The sequence below is a fragment of the Leptosomus discolor genome, chromosome 8 (assembly GCF_034619465.1).
Source record: "Leptosomus discolor isolate bLepDis1 chromosome 8, bLepDis1.hap2, whole genome shotgun sequence".
Classification (NCBI taxonomy): Eukaryota; Metazoa; Chordata; class Aves; order Leptosomiformes; family Leptosomidae; genus Leptosomus; species Leptosomus discolor.
The window spans coordinates 7422461-7446318 of record NC_141398.1 but is presented as its reverse complement, the minus strand read 5'-3'; positions in this window follow the sequence as shown (position 1 = coordinate 7446318).

Here is a 23858-nt window from a genome sequence, read left to right as displayed (position 1 = left end):
TCCTGGTCCCCAATAATTAGCCTGCTATGGCAGCTACCTCTTGTGGTTTTGCCTGTGAGAGACATTTGACACAGCAGACATCAGAGGGATTTTTCAGGAGGCTCTTGTGGCGTCCGAATGGCTCTTAATTAACCACTTAGGTATCCTCGTTCACTCTCCTGCTTGGCACTTTCCAAATGGTAGGGGTTGCACTGTGGATCTAAACACCGGGGAAGCATGCTATCAAAAGATCTTGTAAATGAAGGCTTGTGTAAATTATTTTTAATGATTCCCTCCTGGCACATCATTATGTTTGTAGTTACACACAGGCACTTCAGAGATGGCTCATCTTCCGTAAGGTCAGCTGCAGGACCACCATAACTAGCTGCAGTCAGTAAATGGCTTATTAATTAGCACAGTGATTTTACATTGCTAAGAGCTCTGATGTATGGAGCTAGAATTGTAATTGTGTAGGATCGAAATAATAAGCCATCTCAGGGCTCCTTATGCAAATTGCCATATTATAAAATCATTACCTATCTAAACACTGAGTTTTAATAAGAATTACAATGATGAATTTTATGATAATTGACACTCAAATTTTAATCTCTTGGATTTTTATCATTTTGGTGGTTAAAGTGTGTTTCTAATTAAATGTTGCTTAAAATGCAAAGGATTGTTTAACAATTCTATTCAGTTCTTCTAGTTCAAATCGGGTTATTCTCTTTGGTCATAGAAGATGGGCCTTCTTAGTAATAGGTATATGACATTATGTATTACTTGTAGAGTAAGATGTTTAATCTTTCTTTTTTTTAACAATTACGATTTTGATGGCACTGTATTGTCAACTGTGAGACAGAGCATAGTGTGTGTCATTGGGTCTGACTTCCATATTAAAAATTACTTAAAATAAGGAATTAAAATCTAGGCAAGATTTTCAATGCTTATGACATTCAACAGATTTTTTTCCTTCTTTATTTGTAATTCCAAAGGGCTTAAACAGAGCTCTAATAGTTTTGATCTTAGAAGTGCATGTAAAGCTAACAAATTTCAAATTACCATTTATAATGTAGTACAAAATATCTAGAGCTGATAGATCATTAAAATTTCACAATTGTATTTGCAGTCAGATTTTATTTACATGTTACTATGTTTGTTTATTTTACAACATTTTTTTTCTGTGGAAATAACTACTTTGAAGTAGGTGCACCAGCAATGAATCTAGAAAAAAGTATTCTGAGTAGAGGCACAAAGCATCAGTCTGAATATATTCCATCCCACTGCCTATCACAAGATCTTACAATGCTCAAAAATTCTCCAAAGAACAGCAAACCATACACATTAACTTGTTAGCACAATGAACAGAAAATTCTGGGAACTGAAAAAGTTTCCTTCTGTGAATTTATCATTCCAATATGGAAAAAAGTATGGCATAGGTCAAATGAAACAAAATTGTTTAAAGAATGGCTGTACCAAATCAGACTAGAAGTCCATCTGAAGGAGAATTACTTCTCCAGCAATGACCAAAAATGTGTGCCTTCACAAGTGTAGGAACAGAAAAAAAAAGTATGCTGTTCTCCTGAGTAGACTTCAAGTCCCTGACTACTTGCACCTCAGGAGACATCCTGAGATGAGTATGGCTTCTCTCTATCAGTAATTCTCAACACACTTCTTTCATGAAATTCATCTACGTCATTGGAATCTTGTAAAGCTTTAGTACTCAAAATTTCCTTTGGCAAGGAGTTCCACAGATATATCAGTTATCACACATCCCTTTGTGTGTTTTGAACAGGACTCCTCTAAATTTCATTGGATAGATTCCTATACTTGTATTGAGAAAGCAAATGAACAACAAATTCCGATCCACACCCTGCATGCTGCCAACGATTTTGCAGATAGTTGAAAAATATGGTGATCATAAAGCTAAGACTGGAAAAACAATGTACAATGTCCCATACCCACTGTTCAGATTTTAAGACAAATTACTGCAATCTTTCCAGTTTTACACAAGGTCCTTTTATAATGGGTGGGTACAATCTGTAGCTACTTGAAATAATTAAAATGCATCATTAAATATCTGTGGTATTCCCAAAGTAGCGAAAGATGCAAATATTGAGAGACCTGAAACATTCACCTATTCCTATAAATTTCGGCTACTGTCTCAAATGAATGACAGTACCACAATAGCACATCCTGATACTTTCTGCCAAATTGTTTCATTGGGGACACTGAGAGAAGATTCGAATTGGCATTTGAAAACAAAATATATAGATCAAAAGCGATTATTTTAATTTTTCTGTGATTCAGAAATTTGATGCAAAAAGCCTAAGTAAAAAATGTGAAAACGATAATTAAAGTAAGTCTCCACTATTAATAACCATCTAGTGTCCTTCTTATAGCTAACCCTTTGAGGAACTCCCTTTGTGCTGATCCACCATTGAAAAGAGATATAAGACTTAATGGAGATGGACAGTCACCATCTGGTTTCCCTGTTTTTGTTTTAAATCATCTTGCAAAACCGGTAGAATAGGTCTTCATGTTACAATGTGTTACATGCAATGACCACTCATGGACTTCTCATCTGTCAAGTGCCTTTCTGCCACCATAAGTCAAGCCTTCAATAGCCATGGCAATGAAAAGAAATTAGAAGAAGGGCAAATCTAAACTAGGCTGTTAACACCTGAGCACACACCTTACTATGGGCTGCTATTCACTGAGGCATGCAATGTGATAAAATCAACAGCACAGACACGTGGGAACTTTATTCTACATTACAATAATTTACACATTTTTTTCTTAGAATTCCTATATTTCCGGTAAAGTACATGCAAATTCACTATAATATGTACATCTACAAAGCAATCTTTGCTACTTGTATTAGCTCATGATTATCTGATTGAATTGGACTACATTTCTACATCCGCTTTTAAATGAATCTATGGCAGATAATGCCTATACAGATGGTCTAGTTATATGATTGGGAAGAGGCCAAATAGTAAAGAAAACGCTGATATCCAGATCTCATCAATTTGTTAATGAAAACAGAGAGCACACCCATTAGTTTTGTCACTAAGTCTGGGTTTGGCCAAGGACGACACTTACTGCATGTGGCCCCATAGGAAAACAGGGAATTTTACAATTCAGTGAATGGAGATAGAATTCTAAAACTGACAAGATTCATATGCTCCTGAAAATAAATGTTACCTGAGTGGAAAAAGGGTTTAGGTAGATTTCAACACATACTGTACACACAAGTCTTTCACATCTGAATCTTTAAAGAGGTAGTCCTTGTATGAAACTGCATTTCTCTTTGTGTGCATATATGTATTATGTATAAAAGCTTGTTCCAAGTTGTTACTGAGCAGGGTCAAATCTAGGTGCTACTATATGTTATATTGGATAATTTATAGAATTCTGAATGTCACCAAACTACAAAGTTTCATTCATACTTTTTTTTTCCTAAGTTTGTCTTGGAGTTTTATTTTAAGAAGAGTCTTCTACAACCTTATGTTTTGACAGCTATAAAGTATTACTTAGGAAAGGGCAGAAAAAGCATTACCATTCACTTTAAACTAAAATGCATACAATCGTTGTTACACTTTAATGACTGCATTTGGCAGAGAAGAACGACTAAACCAAAGCCAGACAACTACCAAACTGTCTTTCCTGTGGTTTTGCTGCTTTAACTCTGCTTTACAGACATCCAATGGTACCGTCTCTTTACAATCTTTTAAACATTCCTCTGTGATTTTTGGTATGCTTTGCACACTAGAATGCAATCAACATCTGCTAATTTCTGTCCATTAAATGTATTATCATAACACACAAGCATGATGTTTTATTTGTATGGCTGAAATGAGACTTATGACCCATAATCCATCATCTTCCTGTCATATTTTTATATGTTGTCTGTTCAATCCCCAGGACAGTTTAGAAAGCGTAAAGCAAAACTCTGCTTAAGTTATAGACCAGCTGCTGAAGTGTCCAGCTGAAGAGGTCATTGTACTTTATTTTTGCTGAATCTAGCAGGAGTTGCTCATTCTAAGCCAAGCATAATACAACGTGGATGTCCCCAGAAGCTTAGAGTTGAACTACCATGTCTAAACTTTCTAGCAGGCATTTTTCTGAAAATGTCATGTTGCAACAGACAATGATTAGAAAACGGATTCGGTTTAAAAAAAAAAAAGTAAATTCTTAATAAATCCTGGAACTTTTTTTGTGTTTGATTAAAAAGAAATCCTCACTAATATTGCATGGGTAAAAAAAGGAAAAAAATATTTTTAAGCTGTTTTTTTTAACAAGGGATTATATAATTTGAATTTAAATCGCTGGCTTGTTTGAGAGTTTATACTTTTCATTTTATAATGCACTTATCTGGAGCTTAAAATTATTTTTAAACTTTGGCATAGTGCATGACTGTTCAAGAAGTGGCTGTATTTATTGTATTTTCATAAAAGTCTTACTGGCTATTTTAAGTCTATCACCATCAATATATGAAGTTTAAGAATTTGATTTGCCATACAGTCCAAGATCTTTTGCAATGAAAACTTGGCTGTCACCATTTAACCTTCCAGTTGTACAGGATTCCATACCAGTGAGTAGTCTAATATATTATATATGCAGCAATTCCTACACACATTTTGTAAATTGAGGGTGGAGTTTCAGAAATGATCGAGTTTTCCTTACTTAAAAAAAAAGATAATGGTCCTTGTAATGCAACCTTGTATCTCTATTTTCAATATTATCAATATATAATCATAGTAGACACTTGTATGTAGGAGAATAGATCTCACCTTTTTAATATGATGTGGAAATTAAGCAACCTAGTCGAAATGGAAGAAGAGAGAAGAAATAATTTAGTTTTGTCTTACTCCATGGGACACCCAAGAGCCCAGTCAGAATGAACTGTAAACAAAGGAGGCCATAGCTTGGAAACGCAAAGATAAAGAAGGAATATGTCCATCCTTCTCACATTTCCTACAGGAGGAAGGGGGGGGGGGGGGGTGTGGAGGAGAGAGAGAAAGAGAGGACATCCATCTTTAGAAACACGTGCATTACAAAAGAAATAATTGTAAGAAATCTTGCAGGCATGAATGGTATGCCTTGGAAGAGGGGGAAGGCTCAGTCACAAACTTTGTGAAGTGTTAGAAGCACAAACTGTGCTAGAAGCAACCAAAGGGAATCCTGACTGGCTAGAATAATTTAGGATTTATTTAGTTAGTTAGTTAGTCAGGTTTTTGTTTGTTGGTTTTAATTTGTTTTGGGGTTTTCTTTGTTTATTTGGGTTGGTTTTTTTTGGGGGGGGGGGCTTGGGTGGTTTTTTAAATTTTATTTTAAGTAGAATTATTGTTTTATTCCTTATTCTTGCCTATTAACTAAGCCAGCATGGAGTGACCTGTTAAACATGGTGTTTCATGCCCGAAGGAGTAATGATCAATAAGGTGCTCTAGACTGGTCAGACTGATATATTCTTCACACAGATCAAGAAGTTGGAAGAATCTTCAAGGTACTCTTACAGTGAACGGGGTGAATCACTTTGTATACTGGTAATACTGGGGGCGATTCCTCTGGTGAGTGTTCTCCCTCAGAAGCGTTTGCCTGCAGAGCAAAAGCCTGAGGCTTGAGGGTAGTTACAGCTCATCAAGTGCTTGCAGAGGCCTGGAAAGCACGCCTTTTCCCTAACTTCACAGGCAGCATTACGACTAGATTTGAAATCAGAAAGGTACATTCCCCAGAAAATTAGTGAGGACCTTCAGTTTTCTCACCATCGTGCTTCAGCCTGTCTTACTTTAGGCCACGTGCTATGTCCTCCATCATTCCCTGTCGGTACACTGATGATAACAGTCTCTTGCTCAGACCTACAGAACACAATAGGCCAGTAAGTAGGAGGTTTTATTCTTCATTCTGATTTATTAAATATAGTATAGGTGTGTCAGAAGGAATAGAGAGGTGTGTCTAGGAGGAATATAAATACCCATGGTTATACAAAGGCAATAAAGAAATTCTTTTGGAATCAGACATTTTGAAACCTACTCCTTTTAAAACAGAAACCTACTACCACCAGCCAAAAATTGTAGTTTTCTAGGTGTTTTGTTATGGCTTTTGTTTTGGTAAAAATTCAAGAACCAGGTGAACACAAACTATTATGTGTTCCTGTAGCAGGTTGCCCATCCAATATTAAGAGGACATGATCCACCACAGATTTTTCAAATGTGAGCTTCAGATCACTGTTTCTGTTCCTCTCTTCCCTGCACCTCTTTCATTCACATAGTAGGACAACTTGGAAAGGTTCTTTGTCCAGGCAACCACCAGCATGGGAGAAACTCTATTGATTATCCATTTACCACCATGGTACGCTGTCATCATCTTACTGAAGAACTTGAAGGGAAGGGGTATTTTTAATATGTCTTATGACTTTTTCAGTAATAAATAACATCCTGAAACAAGGAAAAGACATTTCCCCGACTTGTACCTTTCTCTTACCAAAGCCTGACAATAAAAATGCTCAAGCTACTAAAACAAGTCCTAAAGAATCTTCAAAGTAGGAAGCATTAGCAAAGCAAATACAGAGGTCATTGCCAGCAGTCCTAGCAATCTTTTAATAATTTTGCTTGATTGTGACTGCTAAAAACAAGGGGACAACTCAAAAGATCACATACGATGGCAGCTGAGGACTCAGAGATCTTCAGAGAAATTGTGTCTGGTTTTGTACAAGGGTAATTTTTCTATTTAATTTTCTAAGAGGTTAAAAAATAGATTTCACTGCAGGAACTGGCTGCACACCTAATTATGCACTCCAAATACTAGCTCCCTAATGAGTCAATCTTTTCTCACAAATCAGTTCTTCTTTCCTGACTATTTTTGCTCTTGTTTTCTGCACTCCCTCTAATTTGTCAATATCACATGGTATGGAGAATGCCCAGAGCTCTATATAGTATTCCAAACAGCCCAGAGAGAATGTTGACTCTTAATACGATGCTTCTTATACTTAGAATTCGCTGTTAATTTTCAATGTAACTTAGTCTGCAAATTCATCTATATAATTATGCACCACCATTCATGCTTTAAGTTTCTCTCCTGTCTCTCAGTTGTTTCAGAGTGTTTCAAGTCACTGCTGTATGTTTGTCTTTGTTTTCTAGTTCTTCTGAGCTCTGCTTGCTTTAAAAAATAATTACTAGGACCTTACATTTACTATTGCTATTATATCTTAAAAGGCCTTGCATTGAAATGATTCTAATTGTTGATCTATGCTAAGTACATTTGTAAATTCTGATTTCCTAACGTTTAACTCTGGGTTTTCTTTAAAATAGTTTTCAAGAAGAAGTAGTTTGAGAAATTAATGACCTGAGGTATTATTCTTAGCCTCTTTCTTCAGTATTATCTCTATCAAGAAAACTATCTCTGAACAGTTACGTACGCAGGTTTTGGTCAGGAAATGTTCAGTCTTTGAAGAAATGCTGCACTGTTCGATGTTGGATTAGTGCTGATAGCCTTTCACGTTGGCGGAGTTTTGGCAAAAGCAACTTTTATATAACGTCCACCCACTTCAGCTGGGAGCAGTTTCACAGGACTTGAGCAGAAGAGACTTTTTACTTGACCAACTTTCTCTGAAGACCAGTGCGTTACCATGTTAACAAGACCCCTGTTTTTAGGATGAAGATTGCAAAAGTGTGTGTGGCGGACTGGTGATATTCTGGGTAAATGACTGTACTGGCCTTTCCATTTCAAAATCTGTACTACCTCTGTACACCGTTGTTGCTGTTGCCAATACATCTTGTTTTATTTGCCACTCCTAACAAAGTTAATATAGTTTTTATTCACAGAGATCTGTGGCTATCCCCTCTTACACTGCTGGCTATTTGAAGCAAAAAGATCTAAGGAGATAGCCAATGGGTTGTACTCAGTCAGGCATTTTCTTTTGGGTGACCGTAGCACATTTACCTAAGCAAGCATAAAAGCACTGAAAAAAATGTTCCTCTGCTCACAATCCGATTTATCCTAGAGCAACGTGGGTGTTTGTACATCCTTTTCCAAGCTATGGGGCTGGCCTGCCAGAGATGGTTTATATTATGAGGATCACCATGTTACCATTACTCCATATTCTGCAAAATTTTTACATTTCTTCAGATTGTAATACCACTTCGCATGGAATTATATGTGAAGAGGTTTCTGGTGGAATTCACTCTTCCATTGGTCATGCATATGCACACTGTCATCATCTCCAGCATCATGTGCATAAAGCCTTGGCATGGCTTTCATTTTGCAAATAAGTTAATTCCATGATGACTTCACACTTGCTCATTAAGTTCATAAAAGGCATGCCAGCCTCCTGCTTTCCCATTTGATCAATCAAAACTAAATTTGATCAGTCAAAACACTTCCACAGTAAACAAGTCATTGAACCACTGGAAGTTTTTTTTTTTCTTTTTCTTTTGGCTGGGCAGTAAGGATGCCTAATGGAGCACATGAACTGGCTTGTTTATTTATTAGTGTATATAAAACAAATTACACTAGGAAAATAGCTAAGCTTCATGTCTTTAATTTCACCTCTATTGAAAAATTGATCCACAGAAACCTGTATTTCAGAAAAAAGCCATTCTGAGACTATATTTTTAACAAGCCTTAATTAGGGTTTATTTAAAGAGCAGAACCTTCCTGATCTATTTTTTTTTTCTTCCCAATTTGTCTTGTAGTATTGTAGTTATTGCAGCAAAGACATTTAAATACAGCAATTCCTTAGACAATGTACTACTGGCATTCAGTGAGTAGTAATAACATCTAATCTTAAAGAAGAAATTATGTCTGAAGATACTATTATTCAAATGTTTTCAGGAATTCCATTACTGTTATGATGTGTTTGTAATTTCTAACACATCTTTCTGCTTTGTTTATTAGATTGCTTAATGCCAAACTTGTGATAAGTATTGCAAAGCAGTAGCAAAACAATAGTTGACGTTTAACAAAAGAACTGCAAATCCATCGGCACAGACGAAGGAGCACTGCTTGGTTCATGAGCATCCTATGATATCCTTCCTTCACACAGTCAAAATAATTTCATCTGGATTCTTTGAGTGTCTTTCTAGCATTTCCTATCCCTAACAGAAAACATGTTTTATCCTCCTAGCAATGACTAATCTGTGGAACATGGAATGGTTTTACTCATATGTATGTAGTAATACCCAGCTGTATCTGGGTAGCCAAAATCACCTCCTGGTACAGTGCGAGGTAAGTTAGCATAAGCCACAAAAATTAGTTGAGGATCTTTTTAAACCTCATTCTTTCCCATTTTTGTGGTTGGCTTTAACAAAATTTTTTTTTGTTTTCTTCTCTCTGAATAATTATTAAAAAAAACCCCACTTTTCTGCATTCTGTTGCTTAACTAAGCCTTGCTAGCGTTATGTTTTTCCTAGCCTGACTTCCTTTTGTAATCCTTTTGCATACAGTTTTGACCACTGCAAATGTTTCTTGCTTCCATCACTTGCAAATGTAATCCTTTATGTTTTTGAACTGTACTTAAACAGAGTTTATTTATTTATCACTGTGTGGAAGAAGTGATAAAATATACCAAGAGAAGAACATAGATGTAAAGGAGGAAAACCTGCTGTTGCCAAGACATGTTACTGGGTGTTTTAACCAACCACAGTTTTACAATTAATAGTAAAGCACACAGCAATTTCCCTTGACCATCCTTAGCAGGATAACAGATAGGGAGTTATTTAAATTAAATCAGAATAATTATTATAAAATAGGTTTCATTAGATATATAAATATAAATCACACTACCACAGATTGTTTTAAAGTGGTTGTCCCAGGGGCTTCAGAAGGACTGAATGATGAAAAAGGAGAAATAAAAAGGGCTTAGAATGAGTCCCAAGAGAGCACTTTTGAGTGCTTTCAGTTTTACATTATTATGTTATATTAAACATATTGAAGAAACTATAAAGACTTGTGACAAAAGTAAGGTGACAAGATCTTGCGTTATTTGTCAAGTTTTTTTAGTGGTTGACATTGACTTTGAGATTTTTAATGCATTTACAACAGTCTTTTATTTTTGTATAATAAGGCATCCTGGCTATACTTTATACAAAATCCTACATAATAGGTATTTATCTGCAGGTTAGATCGTTCTAATTATAGGCAATAGCAAGAATTGCTTACTTTCTTTTGTTATGAATTCAAATGAAAGTAATATTGAATAAGTGTTATTTATCCCAAGATACCTGTTTGGTTTTTTTTTAAGAGGAATTATAACATCTGCTATGATCATCCTTGTTGATTTACTTACTTATAAACTTTTCTATAGTATGTTTTAAAAGAATGTGAAAACAGAGCATGTGGAGAGTTTGATAGAAGACTGATAACTGACACTTAACCTTCTACAAATTTTGGCTCAAAAGAGAAGATAAAGACTGTGTTTACAGGAATGATAAAGAAAAACAGATAAATTTTAAGGTGGTGAGAGGTTACTTACAAAACCAAATGATAAGAAATATAACTCTTTTGCCAAGTTCCACATTTTTGTATCCTGGGAGATATCCAACAGACTTAGATAATTAATGAATAATAATCATACCATCCTCTTCAGAACTCAACTGAATAGGCTAAATATGTTGATAATATTGCCATTTGACAATAACCAAAAGTCATTTTTTCAGAATTAAAAATGAAATGAACAGCAAGGCCATACCTAGCCTACAAAGATTTGTCAAGCTCAAAGAAGTTATAATTTTGTATTTTGTTCATATATGGCTGATTTCTCATGTTAGAAATTTATAAAGAGTAGTTCAGAGTGGTTGCTTAGGATGTAATGTTTAAGATCATCATTGTCTACATTTAGCCTGTATGCAGGGCTAAGCTATAACAGTTGCTCCATCACCCAATGAACCCTCATCAGCCAGGGAATGGGAATCAGGAAAAAAAAAGAGAGAAGACCCACGGGTTGAAGTGAAAACAGATTTAATGAAATAGCACCAATACCAACAAAGATGTGCAGGGTTATACTCAGCCAAATGAATATGCAGCAGTCACAATTGACAGGAGAGCAGTCCTCAGGAGCTGGGAGAAGCCAGAGGAGGAGCAAGAGAAGAAACCCTCAACCAGAACTCCAGCAGAAACCCCACAGAAACTCTCTCTCCTCAGCAAACCTTCCCCCTTTATAATGACCGCGACATGACAGGATGGGCTGCCCCTGTAGCTCACTCAGGTCAGCTGCCCTGGCTGACTCACAACTACTAACGGCCTGCCCGGCATGGCTGGGCTGGGATTCTGTCCCAGCCAAACCAGGATAATCATTAGTGTAATAAATATATATTTATAGCATGAGTGTAACATCATCATAGGCAGGAATGAACAGGAAATTTACTTCTAGCTTCCAGGTCAGAAGCTGCAGTGTGTCCCACTTTGTATGGGAGGTACAATAAATCATGCCAATCTACATTAAACCCCACCAATCTCCAGGGAAACTGAACCAAAGAAATTGTGATATAATTGGAAGGTAATCCCATTGTTTAAGAAAAAGGATGAAAGGGATTTCCTTCTTTCTTTCTAAAACCGGTATTTTAGTAGCAAAGTATTTCATCAGCATATTTTCCTGAAGTATTGTTGAAGCAAAAATGTAAACACTTCATAAATATTCTTATCAAACAAAATGGAGTGAGAAGTTAGTGGTTCAGACACTGAGCTAGAAAGTGAGAAAAAAAGAAGAAAGGTTCTAGTCCTTAAATTAAACCTAATTCCAAAATTTGTCCTTATTTCATGCTGCTCCTGTATCCTGCCTAAATCCAAGAGTTTGGGCTATCATCTGTAAATTAACAATATTTTTTTGAAAATGTTAAAAACTTGGTGTGGAGCAAAAATATGTCTCAAAAATCTTAAAACAGCTTGCTTTCATTCTTCTGGTCAGCTCTTGCTACTACTTGGACTACTGTATGTTCATTTTTGTATAAGACATACACATCAGTAATACATATACATACTAATATACATGCAAATGCAAAATCAATATAATCTTTTCGCATGTGGAAAGTTTATGTGCCAAAGCCCTAAGTGCACACAGGCAGAGCTCAAGTCATCATTTCTTTGAGTGACCTTTTACTTATTTTTATTTTTATTGTCTGCTGATCAATGCATATGACTGACAAACACTTCATGTCTTTGGAAAGTTCCTGGGTTTAGTGTGCTGAGATTAGTACAAAAAAAGCTGCATTAGGATGCATATCTATTGTAGCTGAGATATGTGTTGCTTTCTGTAATCCGTAGGGAAATGGAAAAGGAAAATGACTTCCGGAGAACCAAATCATGCTGTAGAGAGTGTTTAAAGAAAAATCTTGGATTTCACCTCTTGATCTTGTTAGGAGACCAACAAATCCTGGTTTGCTAGCTCTGTAAGTCAATCTCCCACAATGGCTAAGAATGGAATTGATATCATGCCAGAAAGTTGAGTCTTACACTGGACTTCCATGAGATGTCAGCTAATGTGATTTTTTGTTCATTCCTTTTTTTTAATGGAGGGAAGAAGAAAGCTCTTTCCTAGATGTCATCTACTTTAGGGCACAAGGCCTAAGTCAGTAAGAAGGGCAACGAATTGCATGGGAGTTGCAGTTGGAAGAAGTGCATTTGAACTCCTGAGTTCAGCATTTCCCAAGGCTACACAGGTATTTGGTGAGAGTGTCTGGATCCTTCCTTTCTTTCTGACAGTGACATGAGTGACAGCATTCATTCTGCAGCAAATGTGTCATCAAATTTCGTCTCTAAATGCATAGTTTCTGCCATGGCTAAAACACTTTCAAATGATCTCATGACGTGGATGTATAACTAAACTCTAGAAATCAGTACACAAAAGGCAGCTGGCACTTTACGACCAGGAAATTTTTAAGCTATCAGTTATTCTTTCTGTATTAATTTATTTTCCAAAGAGCTCCAATAAACACATTCAAATAGCATTTAACACTCTGCATTTTGCTTATTGACATTTCAAGGGTATCTAAAAGAAATAAATATTTAAACTTCATGTTAATATGAACTTGGTAAGACAGTATTAACACAGTGCCTTCCTCTATTGCTTTTCCATAATAAGCAACAAGCATAAATTATGTTTTATTCAACTACAACAGTTTTGTCCCACATGCCAACTAGTGATGATATGTCACTCTCATAAAATTAAACTTATTGTGCTTTCTCTCTGGAGCTCGTTTCATCACCCCATTATTGAGGAGCCTAAATTACAGCATTTGCTGATTCTGATCATTTGCTTTTGTAACATCAACATTTTTTTCCCCATCATTTTTGTATGAATTGTATCTTCTCCTTTTTTAATGCTTGCCAGTAAGAAATATTTGGTCATGACACCTTTCTGCGTAGCAATGTGAGCAGCATCATTTAGTGTGATATAGATATGGTTGGAAGTGGTTGGAAACGAAAAAAAGTCAGCCAAGTTTCTTATTGGTACAGCGTATGGGTCTGTGACACAAAGGATTTATGAAATTGTACATGAGAACATGTAGTATCTTATGCATTCCACTAATTTACTGCTAAGTCTGGGAGCCTTGAACATCCAGAGACAGGACGGTCCTTACATGGGTGCTGTGAGCTTGGGGGACACAGGGTTTGTCCCTCTTGCTAAAGAGGGTGGTTGTGCTGCCCTCAGCACCATTCAGCTTTCTCACAGCAGGACTGAGAGGCAAAGAACAAGCAGAAAGCCAGCCTTCGCTTTGCAAGAATGTGCCGTTAAGCTTTTGTCAACATACCTGTGTAGGAGTTAGACCTTGTTATTAGGACCATTTTTACTACTGGGGGCTATGGAGGAAATACTTTAAGGTGAGTTTTCTGGTAAAAACCTACAAAAAACTGTCACGAAAATGCATGCTCATCATGTGCAAAGGTGAAAAAACAAAGAGAAAAAAATCAGACCAAGGAGAAAAGGTTGTTGTTGGATATTTTTTTTTCCTTTAAACAGGAAATTCCAAAATAATCTCCCATATATTCAGCCATTATTTAAACTATGCAGACTACAATTTTGCAGCTTTCAGGTAGGGTAAGCATAGGCAGACAAACTGCAGAAATGTTCTCACAGTATTTCCACTTCAAAATCTGTTCTAGCGGATGTACCTTAGAATTTCTAGTCTTGCCAGAATTACAGCTCAGATAACGGGCCTAGATCAAAGCCTCCTAAATCAAACCCAGTGCTTTCCTAAAATACAAACAACAAACAAAACTCTCCTGATCTGTTTGCTCTGATTTCTGATTTTAAAAGCCCATGAGTATCTCTGCTCCCCATTCATTTGCAGCTGATTTGTACTCGGAATGAATTGTCAGTGAGGAAATGTCCACTTCACTTTAATGTGTCAATCTGTAAAGGCCCACAAATAGAAAAAATAAATACTGAAATAGATATAATTTAGATTTTTGGCAGCAGAATATGGGAAGAATATACCCAAAAGACAGAAAATGGGGCCTTAAAGTATCAAAGATTTATTAAAGGTGCTATTCCCTCTCGGCTGCTCCAACTTTTTCCTTCATCAGTCTCATAGTTCCTTATTGACATATTCAACTTCATTCCCAAGAAGCTACTAAAACTCTTAAGATTGTTTTCTGATTGTGGAAGTAAGTAACTTCAACAACCTCCAGTTTGAACTAGGTTGTTCAGCAGTAGTTTTTTCTATGAAGCACCATGATCAGCTTCCTTCCAACTGGCCTAAACTGATCAAAAGAGTTATTTTGGGCTTTATGTTAATACAATGATAACAATCAGAACTTTAAGTTTCCCAGGGAGGAGGAAAGGGAGCTTGCAGCTAGTAACACTTCTTCTATCTATATATTTTTATAATGTGATACAGAATTATATGCAAAAGTTTCAGGCTTAGTAAGTTTTGCATGTGCATATAAATATATGCTAAAATAAAATGGGGCAAACATTTTGCTCTTTCAGTTTTCCCTATTTTTGTATTCCTTTATTTGCCTCTTCTCCATTTTCTTTTGGACAGTCAAACCATCAAAAGACATATGGAATATTCTCTTAACCTTCTCTGTAGTAACAAGACTGGCATTTCCCTGTGTGATGGTGTAACCCCAGCCAGCAGCTAAGCCCCACTCAGCTACTCACTCACTTTCCCCAGCGGGATGGTGGAGAGAATCGAAAGGGTAAAAGTGAGAAAACGCATGGGTTGAGATAAAGACAGTTTAATAGGGAAAGCAAAAGCCATGTGCACAAGCAAAGCAAAACACGGAATTCTTTCACCACTTCCCATCGCAGGCATGTGTGCAGCCATCTCCAGGAGAGCAGGGCTCCATCCCTGCTTGGGGATGACTTGGGAAGACTGTACTGCACACTTGGTGTGCCTGCACTCACTAGACACCTCCATCTGACCTATCAGTGCCTGTAATCCAGCCTCATGTGCCAGAACTGCTCTAGCATAAGCAGTTTGGCAAACAGATCTTCTCTAATCTCATCTGAGATCCAAAAGCAAGGAAAAATGTGTATCTTCCTTCCCGAGATCCTAAGAAGGAGCTGAAACTAAAGACATTCAACATAGCCCAACTTCTGTCCCTTATGTATGTTATACGTACATATAGTGTATGTCATGTGTGTGTTATATGTCTTTATGTCTACCCATACGTGTATACCCATTTGTCTGTAACCATATATATTCATATATATAATTCCAATCCAAAAACTCATGACTGTCTTTTATATAGCCACCCGTCAGGGGCATGGAGGGGGTTGGAAATCTCACTCGTAATGCAGGTGGTCTGTGTCGGACACTTGTACAGGCTGGGGAAGGTAAAACCCAAATATTCTTGAACACCTAGAGTAGAAATGCTCTGCCCCTCTTGTGGGAACCAGACTAACGTATAAGATAATATGAGATTTATAGGGATCTTTTATTTGTGTAGATTAATTTCAAGTGAGTGTGCAGAGGAAGGGTATTAAGTAACAAGTCTACCTGGGTGGTTTGGGTGGGGTGGAGGGCAAGTAAAGGAGGTGATTTGTGCTTGCCCATGTAGCAGGGTACAGCAAGTCTTTATTACTCTCTCATTAGTCATGATTAACCAGCACCCAGAAACGAGTGTTGGGTTTTTTTCCTCTTTCTGGTGGTTGAAGTCTCTTAGGTGAGAGTAACTGTATGATCTTTACCACAGACAAAAGCCTGTCAGCCCCCTGTGTTTTAATCAAAACAGTAGGGACCTTTAGCAATGAGTCCCATTTAGCTACATTTTCTACTCTAAGTGCTGAGTTTCTCCTGGGGGAAGGAGCTGCTCTGTTGCCTCCCAGAACTGCCTGTCACGGAGGAAGTGCTCAAGCACAGCAGTCCCTGTGATTTAGAGATGTAAAGAGTAAAGTTGCTTCTGATCATTGCTCTGACTGGGCAAAGCGAAGAGACTTTTCGTTCCCTTCTAAACCCTTCATGTTTGTTTTCTTTTGAGGCAGTGGACAGCAACGATATTGAAAGTGTCAGGACTGTTCAGTCTAGAGAAAGGAAACCAAGGGGAGACGTGATAGATGTTCAACTATGTCAAAGTATAGAGATGAAAAGAATGAACTGTTCTCCTTGTGCCTCATAGATAAGACATGCAGCAATGGAAATTATGGCAATGTAGATTTAGGTTAGACACCAGGAAAACACTCAGTACTAATAAGGCACTGAAATAGATCTCTGGAGGTTTCTCACTGTTGATAAGCAAACACCTGCAAGGGATATTTCCTCCGCTTTCACATAGAGGTGTGAACCCTCAGGGCCTCCCCAGTCCTGTTTTTGTAACTCTATGGCTATGAGTACTGTGTGGCCATAGAAAACTACCCTCAAATTCATATATTGCATACCACGTTCTATAGTCTATGGTTTATGTTCTATATTCTATATTTTGTATTTTATTGTTAATAAAAAATCTATTGCCTATACCATCAAACTTAAAATGTGATACTTGGATAGTTAAATCACTCAGTACCTTACCATAATAGCCTTATATTTATGTCCCTGCTTACATACAACAGAAATTTAAATTCTAAACTATTAGAAATAGGAATACTTTTCCAAACCTGGCAAGCCAATTGAAGTGGCCATTGCTGCTCTATTTAAGTCACGGATTTTGCGTTAATTTCAGATATGTGTTATTCTATGAAGAATATGCATGCCACAGCTAGCTTCTTTCAGAGCTTTTGAAAATCTGGGACTGACTTGCTGTTGTACTAGTCCAATTTTCACACAAGTGAGGTTATAAAGGAATTACAGAAGTTATAGTAGTGATTCAGAGCCATGGTTTAGTCTTCTTTTATAGGAAAAACATGGGATTTAAGTAGAATGTATGTCTTAAAGAAGCTAGTATTTCTGTATGGCAAGGCTAGAGTACTCACTTATAGATATGGCAGAAGTTTAATTCCATATTTTCAAGAAACTGTGGGCAACTGTTTGAAAGACTTCAGGATAGATTACTCATATATCAAAGCACATCCACTTGAAGATAACATTAGGAATGAAGAGCAGCCAAATTACCTAGACCAAAGATATTTTTTGTCCCATGTTTTCCTTGAGTGGTCAGTAGCACATAGCTAAAGATCATAAGATACCAGGCAAATCTATCCAATTCCCCGGTATACATTCCAATTTAGAAAAATTACTTAAATACTGATTATTTAGAGCTGCAGTCTCTATCTAGACTGTCAGGCTTTGCAGTTGAGGTGGACCTGTCCTTTAGCGGTATGCCTGGCCTTTCAGAAGTCATTTATATTTTTGGCTTCCTGTGATGAGCAGTTCCCCTGTTTCATTACACGTGGTGTAAAAAAACCTTTCTTCCCTTTGTTGTCTGTTAATTTCACTGGCAACCCTACGATGGCTACATCTTGTGCTTATCAGAAGTAGGGAATAACTTATTCACCACCTTCATGGCTTTCAGGATTATAAAATTCTCACATCTCAATTTAGCTATCTTATCCCTACTCTATTCTATTTTGTTTCTCATCTTGTAAGAATTACAGGACTTCTGCCCTTCTGTAGCTTCTGCAGTTCTTATGTTTCTGTTTTGAGACTGGATGACTGCAACTGTGTGAAGTATTCAAGACATGGCTGCAGAATACATTTGGTGTTTATGATTATGATCTCTTTGTTTTCACTTTCTTTCCTAATAATTACATTTGCCTTTGTAACTGTTGATGAATGTTCAGATTGTAGTTTTAGAGACTGCTCTGTATGCTGCTTTCTGGAGTGGCAATAGCTGATTTAGAGCCTGGCAGAATGCAAGTGTAAATAAAATAACATTTTCATCCATCTACATTACTTTGCATTTATTGACACTGAGTTTTATTCAGTATTGCAAGAACCTTCTGTATTTCTTCAACCACTCTTCTAAGTAATTATGTAGTGCAGGAAGATGAATGGGTACAGAAATCCAAAATGTTGCCATCTTTGGCCAACGGAGTGGACACTAGTTAGTCCATCCTACCTAGATAAAGTCGAGTAGCTATTTGGGAGATTTGGTTCTTATTTCAGTTATATTTGAACCGACTCGGCCACAGGGTCAGGAAAAAAATGGTTTAGACCTACCTCTTTATCTGTTCTTGTGTTCTATGCCAGACATGGCTTGAATAGGGAATCTAATCTATATACATAAGAAGGGTTCATTTTTTAGGGATAAATATTTAATGTTTTATGGATTTATTCCTGTTGCTTATGTATTACCCTGGCAATGGAGGACTAAGATGCTCACCTACTATGAAATTATTAACTCTTAATTAACTGTATTCTACACATTAAAAAAATGGAAGACTGAATGGAATATTCATTCCATATGCCTTTGCAAATTGCTTGCCTATATAAAGACTGTTCTCAGAATTATGCCCAGTTAAAGTGACACTTTGCATTGCAAGCTACAAATATTCTGTTTGTATCAATACTGTACTGGTATCTAAGTCTTTTAATTACAGAACAAAAGTAATGAAAAGATCATAGTAGAGAAAGCAGAGATAAGGTTTCACTTAATTTGTATTTTACCATTTCCTGACACCTGACCTTCTCTTTGCAGCTCTGATATTCTTTCAATAAAAGTAGCGGTGTTTATTTCCTTGACTGTAGATTTATGAATACATGTAGGATATTTAAAGTGATACTTGTGTAGCTGAGCGGACACAAACATCACTGTTAGCTGTCTTTGGATCTCTTCTTAGACTCCAAGTGGAGCTACACATTAGCACAGTGAATATCAGTAAAGGGAAAAATGGAAAAGATCCTTGTATGTAGATGAGAAAGTACTTATTCCTGGGTAATAGGGAGGAATTTGAATCACAGATAACTGTTGGGTCTTTTTTTTTTAAATAGGCTGTAGAAAAAGTGAACTAGTACAAACCGAAGTATGATCCATCTGTTATGATGGCTACAGTTAGGATAGCAATTTCAAAGGGGAAAAAAAATAAAGGAAGAAAAAAGATTGTTCCATCAGAGGTTCCAGAATTTCCAGTACCCAAAGACCAGGCCTGTGTGCCGCATTAGGGCAGAGCGTACACATTGTGTTACATGAAAGGACTTCAAAGTACCTACCGTGCTTACTGGCATCCAGTAGCACTCTGGGGCAGTCTCAACAGGAAGGCCAGTGGACAAATACTTCATGAAGACTAAGCCTTATTCACACTTTTATGCTTAGTCTTTCTAAGGAATCGAGCTATTATCAAAGTTGTACTTCCTCCACTGACAGTAGCAGTAAAGAGGAAAGAAAGGCAGCACCTCAAATGAAAGAAACATTACTGGGACTTGCTCTATTTCACTTGTTTGCTTCGAAGTTGCAGAAGTCAGTATGTTAGCTCTAGTTTCTGACTGAGCAAGTTGGGTGATAGAGATTGTTTGGGAAGCGGCAATATCCATTACTACCCAATGTGTTGCTGTTATATCAAATGAGCTTGGAAGGAAGACACCAGTAATTATATTTTATTATTTTTATTTTATTATGCAGTTGTCGAACAAAGGCAAAGTACAAACTGCTCCATTTCACAACTTTTCAAGCTTTGAAAGGTGTGTTTTTTCCCTGGAAAGCAAACTAAACTCTTCAAACATCTTCTGTGAAATGATCATGTTGAATTGTTCACTTTCACACTCAAGTATGTGTGTCTTATGAAAGCAGCTCAAGATACTGCTCAGCCTTTCTGAGAGCTTTAGTTTTAGTCATATTTGATTAGTCTCTGAGCATTGTATGTGGCAATTTGACAATCTTTCTGCCAATATTTTATTTGAAATGTGTCTATCAGTTTGGATAAATATCGGTTGATGTTGAGCAGTACACTTAATCGAGTATATACAGTAGATCTTCCAAAAACTAATGTTCACCTGCAAAATATTTACAAAGTAGTAATTACTTTATAATTTTACACTGAAGATTTAAGGACAGATTGTTTTGCCTGTATGTGAATACACATGATGAACTTTTCCATGTATTAACTTGGATTTGAAGAATACGCTCTTGTTCCAAGATTATTCTGAAAGATAAATACCTTGTATTTACATAATACCGATGAAATATCTTCAAATACATAAAATGTATTTGGATCTACTGTTTTCTCTGTGCATGCTGAAGTGTTAGATGTTAAAATTTGTGCTTGAAGGTTAGAAATACTAGTTTAGTCTTACAATACTGTAATTTATGTAATTAACTATAAATTGTGATGTATTTCTGTTGGGATAGTTCAACTATATATATATCAACATATAATTAACATTACTTCATATACCTAATACCTTTTGTTCTTTTTAATAGGTATACAGTTAGAATCTTGCTACATTTACTAAATGACATTTATATCACTATTTTTTATTATATATTAAACTTAGTATTAACTACAGGTATTAAGAACACTACAGTATAAATGCGCAATAACCCAAAGTAATTGTACCTTAATTATGATACTCTCACTATAAAGTACGATCACACTTCCAACCTGCTTTCCTAAAGAAATAATGATTACTCAGTCACACTTTTGCTTTGTCAGCTGCTAATCCACTTCCATCTCCAATAACTCTTGAACATGTTTGACAATCATCTCACCCATGCTAAAAAGAGCATTTCAAATATTATTTTGAATATATCCATATGCTCCACAAAAGTCAATATTCACATAGAAAAGAGCTCTGAAGAGAGTGTTGGTAGGGGAAAACTTCGTCCATTATGTACTCTCCAGCCCGGCCACTTGCCACTCACTGTGCATGAAGTTCTTATCCATTGATGGTGCCGTTAAATATGGGGAAGGCAGGAGCTGAGGTTACTGCAAGAGTGAGGGTTGCAAGGGAAGAGATTTTCATAGAACAAAGATGTTCAAGTTTAGGCAAAGCAATGTAAATGTTTTTTGGTTTGTTTGTTTTTTTTTTTAATTTAGAAATTAAGTTTCTGGCTGCAGTGGAGATACACTTCTTTCCTTGCTTTACAACTTTCTTCCTTTTGCAAAGGGCTTATTCAGACTTTCTTCACCTTTAAATCACTTTGCAAAGTTTTCATAACTGAAAATAATTTTAAGGTCTAGATGGCACTTGGAGAGGCAGAAGAGATATAAATACAAAATTATGCTTTTTGTCTTTATTTGTTAAGTTTTAGGTGTGCAAAGAAACATTTTGTGTCAGTGGAAGTTTTGCTTCTTGTTTCTGCCACTTTGTGCAGCTAACAGCCTTATTTCACCTATGCAAGAGGGAACTCGAATTCTTAAATCATTCAGACAGAGCTTTACACAGATGGACAATTCAGGCACATTATAAGGGTCCATCTTCAGGAAACTGCTTTGTCCAGTGAGTCACGATGTCTCAAAGCCACAGCAGAATGGCTGGGTGTGGAATGGATAATGACTATCACAGAATAGGAAAGAAAATTAATGAAGAGTTACATGGCATTTTAAAATGTGTTTGCTCTAATCTTTCTTAACCTTTGCTCTTTCTGTAAGAAGTGTCCTCAGAGGAGCATTCCCCAATTCAAGAGTGGAAAAGGATACTGCAGTGTAACAGTTCCCATATTTCAGTAAAATCTGGGTTATTACGATTCATTTGGAGTTTGATCTTGTGATATTTTATCTCAACATTATATGACATCATTAAAGACATCTTATATTGTTTTTGCCTATGGTTAGAAATTATGTCTGCTTAATCAATTCCATTATGCATTCAACCATCCATGACACATCAAAGGCTAATAAGATTTTTTTTAAAACTTTGCTTGCTTAAAATGATTTCCCTCCAGATCAAGATGCAGAGCACAAAATATTAATCAGTTTAAATAAATATCAAGACTACCCAAATAATATGAATAATTGGCACAGTGCAGTGCCTACTGCCCAGTTCCCAACAGCTGGTCACACTGGCACATGGCACCATCTCAACAGTCTTTGAGATAATGACTTTGGCATCTGCCGATGAGCGTTTGCTACTGCCCACAGAATTTACAACTCACAAGTGGGAAACAGAGGCTCCAACAGAACTTTTTTATGCAAGGTCTTTGAAATTTATTAATGTAATGCAAACACAAGCCTTCCAACCCATTAAATTGTTGATGTTATGCGAATCCACTCTGGAATTGCAGATCCTCATTAACATTATTTGCATGTTAATCTGCATCTTTTTAATTAGTGATATTATTTATGCACATAATTTTCGCCTACTGGTGCCAAGGCTGAAGCGCATTAATTAATCTACTGAGATGCCAAACTGTTTATTTTCTCCCGTACTTTTATTTGTTTACATGGTGTTTTGGATTCAGGGAAAATAAAAAAGAGCCTCAAGAATAAAAGCAGAAAGACAAGATTAACTAAAAGCTCTTTTTGTTTTCATAATTTAAATTGTAATATTAGCCAAATGTTGTGTTTCTTCCCTCAGAGATCGGTTATTCAGTTACATTACCTTGATGTATTATTAAAATTTATAATGGACTCTGGAGGCTTCTTTTAGTTCTCTCCTTCATTTACAGAATATACTCAATGTTATTTTAATCTTCCTACAACGCTTCCATGCATAGGCAATGATCAGTTCTCCCTTGCGAATCTCCAGTGCTGCTCCACTTTGCACAACTGATAAACATTTAAATAAGCCTTTTCAAAAAAGAATAGCATACTAAAATTATTAACCCATTAATGGAGTTAGGAATTGCCTGACAATTCATCTTTCCTCAAACTAGGTCAATTGCAACATTTATCTGATCAACAGCACCGAACTGGTCTTATCTCTGAAATACTGCATGCCTTTCACAGACAAGTTTAGAAAACATTGACTTCAGCATTGCCTCTACCTTTCTTACATACTTATGTATTACACTTGCTGGCATTTTGCCCTTTTTCTCTTTCTTTCTCTCTTTCTTTCTTTCTTTTTTTCTCTCACACACATGCACTGTTTGGCCTCCCCAAACAGTTTTGTCTACCTAGAAGCAGCACTGCAATATCATCTCTTTCACTGGATGCTTTCAGGGGAAGAAGCGAATGCCAGTTGCCTGTAGGAAGGCAGAAATAGTCTCTTCCCGCTTGTAAAAAGCTCCTGTTTGTAACCCTGGAAGAGCTGTGTGACATCAGATTTGAAAACTGTGCTGTGTACATGCACAGGAAAACTTTTACTGGGTTGTTGTTAAACCTTGCCCAGGACGGATTTCAGATGGTGTGATACTGGAAGCAAACGTCGGATTTAAAGGCATGGAGGGACTATCTGTGTAACAGGTTGAAAGTAAAAGATGGTAGCTGTTAGAGGCTCCATGTAGGCTTGAAATGTAAGAATAAATCCTTGGAGACATGGATTAGTGGAAAAGGACAAAAGAAGCACTCAGATATGGAAAGTACATTAAATTAATCACAGAATGATCATTTTCACGTGTGCAGCTTAGGTTTAGATGCATGAATGCTGCATATAACTTCATGTACTTCATGCAATGTTTTCTGTGAC